This window comes from Hevea brasiliensis, chromosome 2 (genome assembly GCF_030052815.1).
Source record: "Hevea brasiliensis isolate MT/VB/25A 57/8 chromosome 2, ASM3005281v1, whole genome shotgun sequence".
Taxonomy (NCBI): Eukaryota; Viridiplantae; Streptophyta; class Magnoliopsida; order Malpighiales; family Euphorbiaceae; genus Hevea; species Hevea brasiliensis.
The window spans coordinates 8,469,811-8,478,708 of record NC_079494.1 but is presented as its reverse complement, the minus strand read 5'-3'; the positions used below and the strand labels follow the sequence as shown (position 1 = coordinate 8,478,708).

General features: G+C 34.8%; 1 non-coding gene across 1 annotated transcript; it reads right to left on the bottom strand.

Annotated features, from left to right (window-relative positions):
* Positions 1-341: 341 nt before the first annotated feature.
* LOC131178107 (small nucleolar RNA R71) lies at positions 342-448 on the bottom strand. Its single transcript, XR_009147240.1, has one exon. It is a non-coding gene; the product is annotated as a small nucleolar RNA R71 (small nucleolar RNA).
* Between the last annotated feature and the right edge of the window lie 8,450 nt (positions 449-8,898).

Genomic DNA, 8,898 nt, shown 5'->3' with positions numbered 1-8,898 from the left:
ATGCTTTTCCTAGATGTACTGATGTGAGAGATAACAGACCTATTATTGGAGCTAATCAATTTGAATTAAAAACTGGTCTTATTCAAATGGTTCAGAATTCACAATTTGGAGGTAGCCCACTTGAAAATCCTCATTCTCATTTGAAGAAATTTTTGATGATATGTGGTACACAAAGACAACCTGGAGTTTCTGATGAAGTTATTCGGCTCACCTTATTTCCATTCTCTCTTCGGGATTCAGCATTGGAGTGGTATGATTCACTTCCACAAGCTATTATAGCTACTTGGGAGCAGCTATCTCAAGCTTTTCTATCTCAATTTTTCCCACCTGGGAAAACTACTCATTTGAGGAATTTGATGGTAGCTTTTAAACCAAGGGATGATGAAACTTTGTATGAATCTTGGATGAGATTTAAGGAGCTTGAAAGGCAATGTCCTCATCATGAAATACCCAAATGGATGATTGTTCAGAATTTCTACACCAGAGTTACTCCAGCCATAAGAAACACAATTGATTCACAAGCAGGAGGAGATTTCATGAGAATGACAAGTGAAGAATGCTATGATCTATTAGAGAAGATTGCTCATAATACCCATTTATGGGGAAATCCTAGAGCACTTGAGCCAAAGAAGGCTGGGATCTATGAACTTGACTCAGTTAGCTACATGAATGCAAGATTTGATCAATTGACTCAGCTTCTTAGTGATTTTTGCACAAAGGCAACAACCTCAACTCCTACAACTATGCAACAAGTTGCCTTCACAGATGGAACTCAAAGTTGTGGAGTTGATTACTCTTCTTATGGAGATGATTATTTGCAAGAACAAGCTGCTTATGCAGGAGGTTATCAACAGAAACCTATGGGAAATGCTTATTCTAATGTGAACAACTCAACATGGAGACCACAAGCAACTTTTGCTCAACAAGGCCAAAGCTCAAATTATGCTCATAACCAGCAGTTTATGCAGCAAAATAGGCCTCAATTTCAGCCTCAATTTCAGCCTACAAGGCAGCCACAACCTGGATATCAAGCAAGAGCACAACAATCCCTTCCATCCCATGAACCGAAGCCATCTTTGGAGAACATGATGGAGAAATTTTTTGCTGAACAAAGCAAGATGAATAGCAAATTGGAGGAAGAAATGCAACACATGAGACAAACCATGGATCAATTACAAGTCCACAACCGCATGTTGGAGACTCAATTGGCGCAACAAGCAAGCTCATCAGGAAGCAATTCCTATGGAAAACTACCTAGCCAACCACAAAACACTCATGAGCAATGTAAAGTTGTAACCTTGAGAAGTGGTAAAAAAGTTGGTCAAGAAAGTGAAAACAAGAGAGAAGAAAAAGAGAGCACAAAAGAAGAAAATTCAGTTGAGAGCAAGAAAAATGAAAAAGAAGAAGAAAGCAAAAGTGAGCAAGATGAGGGAGAGAAACCATATATCCCACCTGAACCTTACAAGCCCACCCTTCCCTACCCTCAAAGATTCATCAAGCATAAACTAGACAAACAATTTGGCAAATTCCTTGAAGTGCTAAAGAAGTTGTATATCAATGTGCCATTCACTGAGGCACTATCCCAAATGCCAAGTTATGCCAAGTTTTTGAAGGAGATTCTTTCCAACAAGAGAAGACTAGAAGATTATGACACCATCAACTTGGGAGAGCAATGCAGTGCTATAATCCAGAAGAAGTTACCTCCCAAACTCAAAGATCGGGGTGTGTTTTCCATTCCTTGTCATATTGGTGATAATTGTGTGGCAAATGCTTTATGTGACCTTGGAGCTAGCGTCAGCCTAATGCCTCTTTCAATATATGAGAAGTTGAATATGGGAGAGTTGAAGCCCACAAACATGTATCTTTCATTGGCTGACCGTTCAATTAAGTATCCGGAAGGCATTCTTGAAAATGTGCCTATCAAGGTTGGGAAATTCTACATTCCGGTAGACTTTGTCATTTTGGATATGGAAGAAGACACAAAAGTTCCTATCTTATTGGGAAGACCCTTCTTGGCAACAGCTGGTGCATTAATTGATGTGAAGGGTGAGCAATTGACACTTAGAGTGGGAGATGATCAAATGATATTCAACATCAATCTAGCCATGAAAAGGAAACATGAAGAAGTTGAGTCTTGTTTGCGGGTAGACATTATTGATGAGATTGTTCAAGAGCATTTCAGAAAAAGCTATCCACAAGACCCACTTGAAAATTGCTTAGTCCATGGTGGGAGCATTAATGATGATAATCATAACATGGCTACTTTTGCACAATATTTGGAAAGCTCTCCACCACATCCTGAAGCCACAATTTTTCAACTTGAAGGAGTGCAAAATTTGGAGATCAAACCACCATCATTAAAGGTAGAGGATGCCCCAAAGGTAGATCTTAAACCTCTTCCTTCCAACCTCAGGTATGCTTTTCTTGGACCGAATGAAACATATCCTGTTATAATTAATGCATGTTTGACTGATATTGAGATTGACAAATTATTGAGAGTTTTGAGGGAATATAGGAGAGTTTTGGGTTATGCAATTGATGATATAAAGGGAATTAGTCCAACAGTTTGTATGCATAGGATTTTCCTTGAGCCAAATAGTAAACCTTCCATTGAACACCAAAGAAGATTGAATCCTACTCTGTAGGATGTTGTGAAATAGGTAATCCTAAAATTACTAGTCTTTGGAATTATTTACCCTATTTACGACGGTGAGTGGGTTAGTCCTGTGCATGTTGTACCAAAGAAAGGTGGGGTGTGAGTTGTTAAAAATGAGAATAATGAATTGATACCCACTAGAACTCAAGGTTGGAGAATGTGCATAGACTATAGGAAGTTGAACAATGCTACAAGAAAAGACCATTTTCCCCTTCCTTTTATGGATCAAATGTTAGAAAGATTAGCCAAGCATTCATTCTTTTGTTACTTAGATGGATATTCTGGTTTCTTTCAAATTCCAATACATCCTGATGACCAAGAAAAAACTACCTTTACCTGTCCCTATGGCACCTTTGCCTATCGAAGGATGCCATTCGGATTGTGTAATGCACCTGGCACATTTCAAAGATGCATGATGGCCATTTTTTCTGATTTTATTGAAGAAATTATGGAGGTCTTCATGGATGACTTTTCAATATATGGCACTAATTTTGATTCATGCTTGACTAATTTGTCTAAAATTTTGCAGAGGTGTGCTGATAATGATTTGGTGTTGAATTGGGAGAAATGCCACTTTATGGTCCAAGAGGGGATCATTTTAGGGCATTTAATCTCAAATAGGGGAATTGAAGTGGATAGAGCTAAAATAGAAATTATTGAAAAAATGCCCCCTCCAACCACTGTTAAAGGAGTGCGGAGTTTCCTTGGACATGCTGGGTTTTACCGGCGATTTATTCAGGATTTTTCTAAACTTGCTAAACCCTTAACAAATCTTTTGAATCATGATGTTAAATTTGATTTTAATCAAGATTGTATGGTTGCTTTTTGCAGATTGAAGACGGCCTTAACAATAGCTCCTATCATGCAACCCCCGGATTGGACTTTGCCATTCGAAATCATGTGTGATGCAAGCGAGTTTGCTGTTGGAGCTGTCCTTGGCCAGCGAAAAGATAGAAAACCTTATGCCATTTACTATGCAAGCCGGACCCTTGATGAAGCTCAAGTTAATTATGCCACAACTGAAAAGGAGTTCCTTGCGGTAGTATTTGCACTCAATAAATTTCGTTCTTATTTGGTCAACTCAAAGGTAATAGTTTTCACTGATCATGCAGCAATAAGGTATTTAATGAGCAAGAAAGAAGCTAAATCTAGGTTGATTAGATGGATTTTATTACTTCAAGAATTTGATTTGGAAATAAGAGATAAAAAGGGTGTTGAGAATGTGGTGGCTGATCACCTTTCTAGGATAAAAACTGAAAATAAAGATGATGAAATTGTGCCAATTGATGAGTTTTTCATGAATGAGCAATTGTATGTGTTGAATTCTGCACTTCCATGGTTTGCTGATATTGTGAATTTCTTGTCTTATGGTGTCTTGCCACCTGATTTATCTTGGCAGCAAAAGAAAAGATTCTTGCATGATGTTAAATTTTATTCCTGGGAAGAACCTCTTTTGTTTAGAAGATGTAATGATGGAATAATTAGGAGATGTATACCAGAGGAAGAAATAAATGATGTTATTTACCATTGTCATTCCTCTGAATATGGTGGTCATTTTAGTGTCTCAAAAACTGTTGAAAAGGTCTTAACATCAGGTTTCTATTGGCCTAAAATGTTTAAACATGTGAGAGACTTTGTAAGCAAGTGTGATAGGTGCCAAAGGGTAGGCAACATTTCCAAAAGAGATGAGATGCCTCAACAGTCCATATTAGAAGTTGAATTATTTGATGTGTGGGGAATTGATTTCATGGGGCCATTTCCATCTTCTTATGGGAATAAATATATCTTGGTAGGGGTGGACTATGTATCTAAATGGGTAGAAGCTATTGCTACACCTACCAATGATGCAAAAGTTGTGGTGAAATTTCTGAAAAAATTTGTTTTGACCAGGTTTGGTGCCCCACGTGCCATAATCAGTGATGGTGGTAGCCATTTTTGCAACCACCAATTTGAAAAATTGATGAGAAAATATGGGGTAAAGCATAGGATTGCCACACCATATCACCCTCAAACAAATGGCCAAGTAGAAATCACAAATAGAGAAATCAAGCAAATCTTGGAGAAAACTGTCAATAAGTCCAGAAAAGATTGGTCACTTAAATTAGATGACACTCTTTGGGCATATAGAACAGCATTTAAAACCCCCATAGGAACTACACCTTATAGGTTAGTTTTTGGGAAATCATGCCATTTGCCCGTAGAGTTAGAACATAAAGCTTATTGGGCCATAAGAGCAATCAATTTTGATTTACAAGCTGCTGGACACAAAAGACTTTTGCAACTTGATGAGTTAGAAGAATTGAGACTTGATGCTTATGAAAATGCTAGGATCTATAAAGAAAGAACAAAAAAATGGCATGATAGGCATATCAAGAAAAAGGACTTTAAAGAAGGAGATTTAGTTCTCTTATTCAATTCAAGGTTGAAATTTTTTCCGGGAAAATTAAAATCAAGGTGGTCCGGTCCATTCAAAATTGTGAAAGTTTTACCTCATGGTGCTGTGGAAATTTTTGGTGAAAAATCAGGTAACTTCAAGGTAAATGGGCAAAGGTTGAGGCACTATTTAGTTGGTGAGCCAATTGAGAAGATAGCAACTTGCTATCTCTCTCATTCTCCATAACATCTTGAGTGAGTATGATCAAGCTAAAGACCTAAACTTAGCATTTTTGTGCATAACTCATAATTTTTTTTTATTAATTCTTTATTTCTTTCATATATATGTTTGTTTTAAGCTTTTCTATACTCCTTATTCAGAGTTTAACATTGTTCTAATTTCCTTGTGCAGATGGGATGCAATTCATTGCAAGCAAATGAGCATAAAAAAAAAAAAAATTGTGTTAGCTCCCCATGCTAAAAAAAAAAAAAAAAAAAAATTTAGTTGCTTAATTCATTAGTGTTTTTAACTTGTTTAGTTAATATTTTGCTTGTGTTGTTTTTTTTAGTTCCTCATAAAATACATTTTTCTTGTATATCTCTAGTACATTGCTCACTTGCTTTTATGTGCTACTTCGGATTTACACTTGATGGTTACATTTTTGAGCTTAACTTCCTATTTCAACTTTTCGAGTTTAATTGATTTAATGGATTCCATCGCACTGTTTCTTTTGCAATGAGTGCAGCAGCTATCCAAATTTTATCTAATTAAATTGGCTGCACTTCAATGAGGTAACACTTCTTATCTCAGCTTGTGTCATTTTTAACACAAGTTGTGCTATCGCTTATGCAACAGGGTAATAATTCTTTATGCACATATAGCCAAATTATCCCATTCCTTGCAATCTTTTAACATTGAGGACAATGTTCATTCTGAGTATGGGGGAGAGGGTAAATTTTTTGCAAAAAATTATTTTTCCTTTTTCATTTGCATATAGTGACATACTCATTCATTACTTCATACTTGTACATATTCACGTATATACACTGCATATAGCTTCATATACTTAGTTAAGCATACTTAGTTACATATAGGTTGACTATTCATTTACACTCATGCATTTCATTCATTCATTTAAAATTTTTGAATTTTTTAAACCAGTCTTTGAATTCCATAAGTTGCTTATTCAAGCAATCCAATTTGCCTTTAGATGGTTAGTGGAATGAAAGTTCCAGCTGGGTACAAAGTCTTAAGCATTATTCTTTCTCTTACTTAATAGCTGAAAATTAATATATCAATCTAGGTATGCAGTGCTAGTTAGTTATTTTGAGTTTTGAGTGTCTGGATAAGCCTTTAAGGAAGAAAATGGTCATTGTCGTCTCACCATTCCTAGAACAAGCATCTTAGATCTTTCAAAGCGAAATTTTTAACTTGCATTTGATGAGAATATGATTTAGGCATTCCTTCATATTTTAAACCTCACATTTAGCCTTAACCTACCTTAATCTCATTTTAACCCTTGCAAACCCCCTTGAACCTTAATTCCCTAATTTCTTTGGAACCCAAATCATTTACCTAGCCATTAAACCTAAACACTACCACCTATCTATGAGAATAATATTTTAGCAATTAAGTGCATAAAAAATGATAATGATATAAAAATAAAAATAAAATAAAATAAAATAAAATAAAAATGGAGGATTGAAACATCTTGAAAAGTGCTAGAGTAATTGTGAAAAGTTGAAAAGGTCACCAAAATATCCCAAAGGTAATTTTGGGCGTGACATGAAATAGGGACACATACAAAATCAAAATAAAATAAAATAAAAAGTAGTCCATTTGTATAATCATTGTGATAGCACTTGAGATTCATTGTGAATTTCTTTCCTCTTGATTAAAAAAAATAATAATAAAAAAATTTGGATGCACTTTGAGTTTCATGATTAATATTATTCTCATATTTTATTTACCTTATTCTCTTTCTTTGTTAACCACAATTTTACCCTATTACAACCCTTAAAAAGACCTAATGATTCTTTGAAAGATGCTTGTTACATTAGTAGAGTTAGATCTTTTATGCTTGCATATGGGTTTGGCAATATAATCTTCCATACATTACTCACCATCTATTTGAGACACATTGGCTATCTATTTCATTTAGGTTTGTTTTGGCACAATTGACTCTTGTAGTTGGTTGGTATTTGTTGCTTGGGTTGATTGGTTAATTCTTAGCTATTCTGTAATAGTTGAGAGTGCTTGCTTCATTCTTTGTGCTTTTGCTGGTGGGAATTTGGAATGTTGGTGGCTAGAGGTAAGTTGGTAGTTTGGATTAGTGAATTTTGTGTTTTCAAAGACTGATTCTATTCCCTTCCAAATGAGTTTCAATGAAATTTTGCTTGAGGACAAGCAAGAGTTTGAGTATGGGGGAATTTGATGCATGCATTTTAGATCATCATTTAGGAGTAATTTTTGCACATAATTTACCCTTGTTCATAGCTATTATTATAGATAATAGTATATATTTAGTCAATTTTATAATTTTCACACTTCTTAGTTTAATTTTTGGAATTTATTTGTTTTGTAGGGTAAATTTGAAGAAATTTGATGTATTTTGATCAGAGTAGCCAATTGGAGGAGATTAAAGTCGAATTGCAAAAATTTTGAAGTTGAGTAAAATGGCGAGGCGACACAACTGCGGCCTGACAACCGAATTAGCTTATGTCGCAGGTTGTGTCGATCGTCAGATATTCACGCCGAGAGCGACACAACCCGCGACACAACTGGCTCGGCTTATGTCGTTTTTACTGGAAATTGTTGACGTGGCATTTCCGTTACTCCAGCTTTTTACCTCACTTTCTCTGGAACCTTCCCCCTTTTACCCATTCTAGGGCAGACCCTTAGCCTATATAAAGCCTCATTTTATCATTATCTTGATATAGAGAGCAAGGGAAGCATTTTTGGCAAGATTAGAAAGAGAGAAGGGAGCACTTTCTGCATTTCTTTTTCCAGCAGCTGCAGATCACGTTTTCTGCACTTTTGTGCAGCAGAATCTGCAAATTTCTTTGAGTTTTTCTACCCCTTTAGCTTACATTTCCATTATTTCTTCATTTCTTCATTTGGGTTTGTCTTTAAACAATGATTTGTGAGTAGTTGATTGAGATTCTAGAGATGGGTTTGTAAATATTGATTTGTATTGTGGTTTTGAACTGATTTAGCCATTTAAATGGGATTTGTTATATTTTGATTTATTGCTTGTGTGCTTATTGCCTTGCTTGATGAATGGGCCCTCATTAAGTTAAGTTTTAATCCTTAATAGATGGACTGAAAAGTGAATATTGGGGATGGATAATCTTGCAATAAACTTTATTTTCTTGGTGTTAGAAATAAGCTAAGAAGATTAAGGGAAATTTTCCAAAAATCAATTTTATGCATTAGTTGGGTTTTTGTTAGATTTGAAATACCATGAAAACAGGGTTTGATTTAATGAAAACCAATTTTGAGATGCTTGAAAAAGGTTTCAAAAAATTTAAGAATTGATTTCCCTCAAAATTGCAATTCTCATGTGTTTGGCTAAATTAATGATAAACCACATGCAAACAATATTGAAAATCCAATATCTAGAATCAATTTAATTTTCATTGAATTTAGATTTAAATCCTCCAAATCTCATAAATAGCAATTTCAATTTAAATCCAATATCTAGAATTACTTTATTTTTTTTTAGATTTAATTCTTCTTAATTTCATAAATAGAAATTTCAAATTAATTTTTGGTAATCTAGTTTAATTAATTTTAGTTAATTGTTTGATTTAGCATTAATTCCTTAAATACCAATTTTAATTCCAAATTTCATTTTACATCTTTAAAT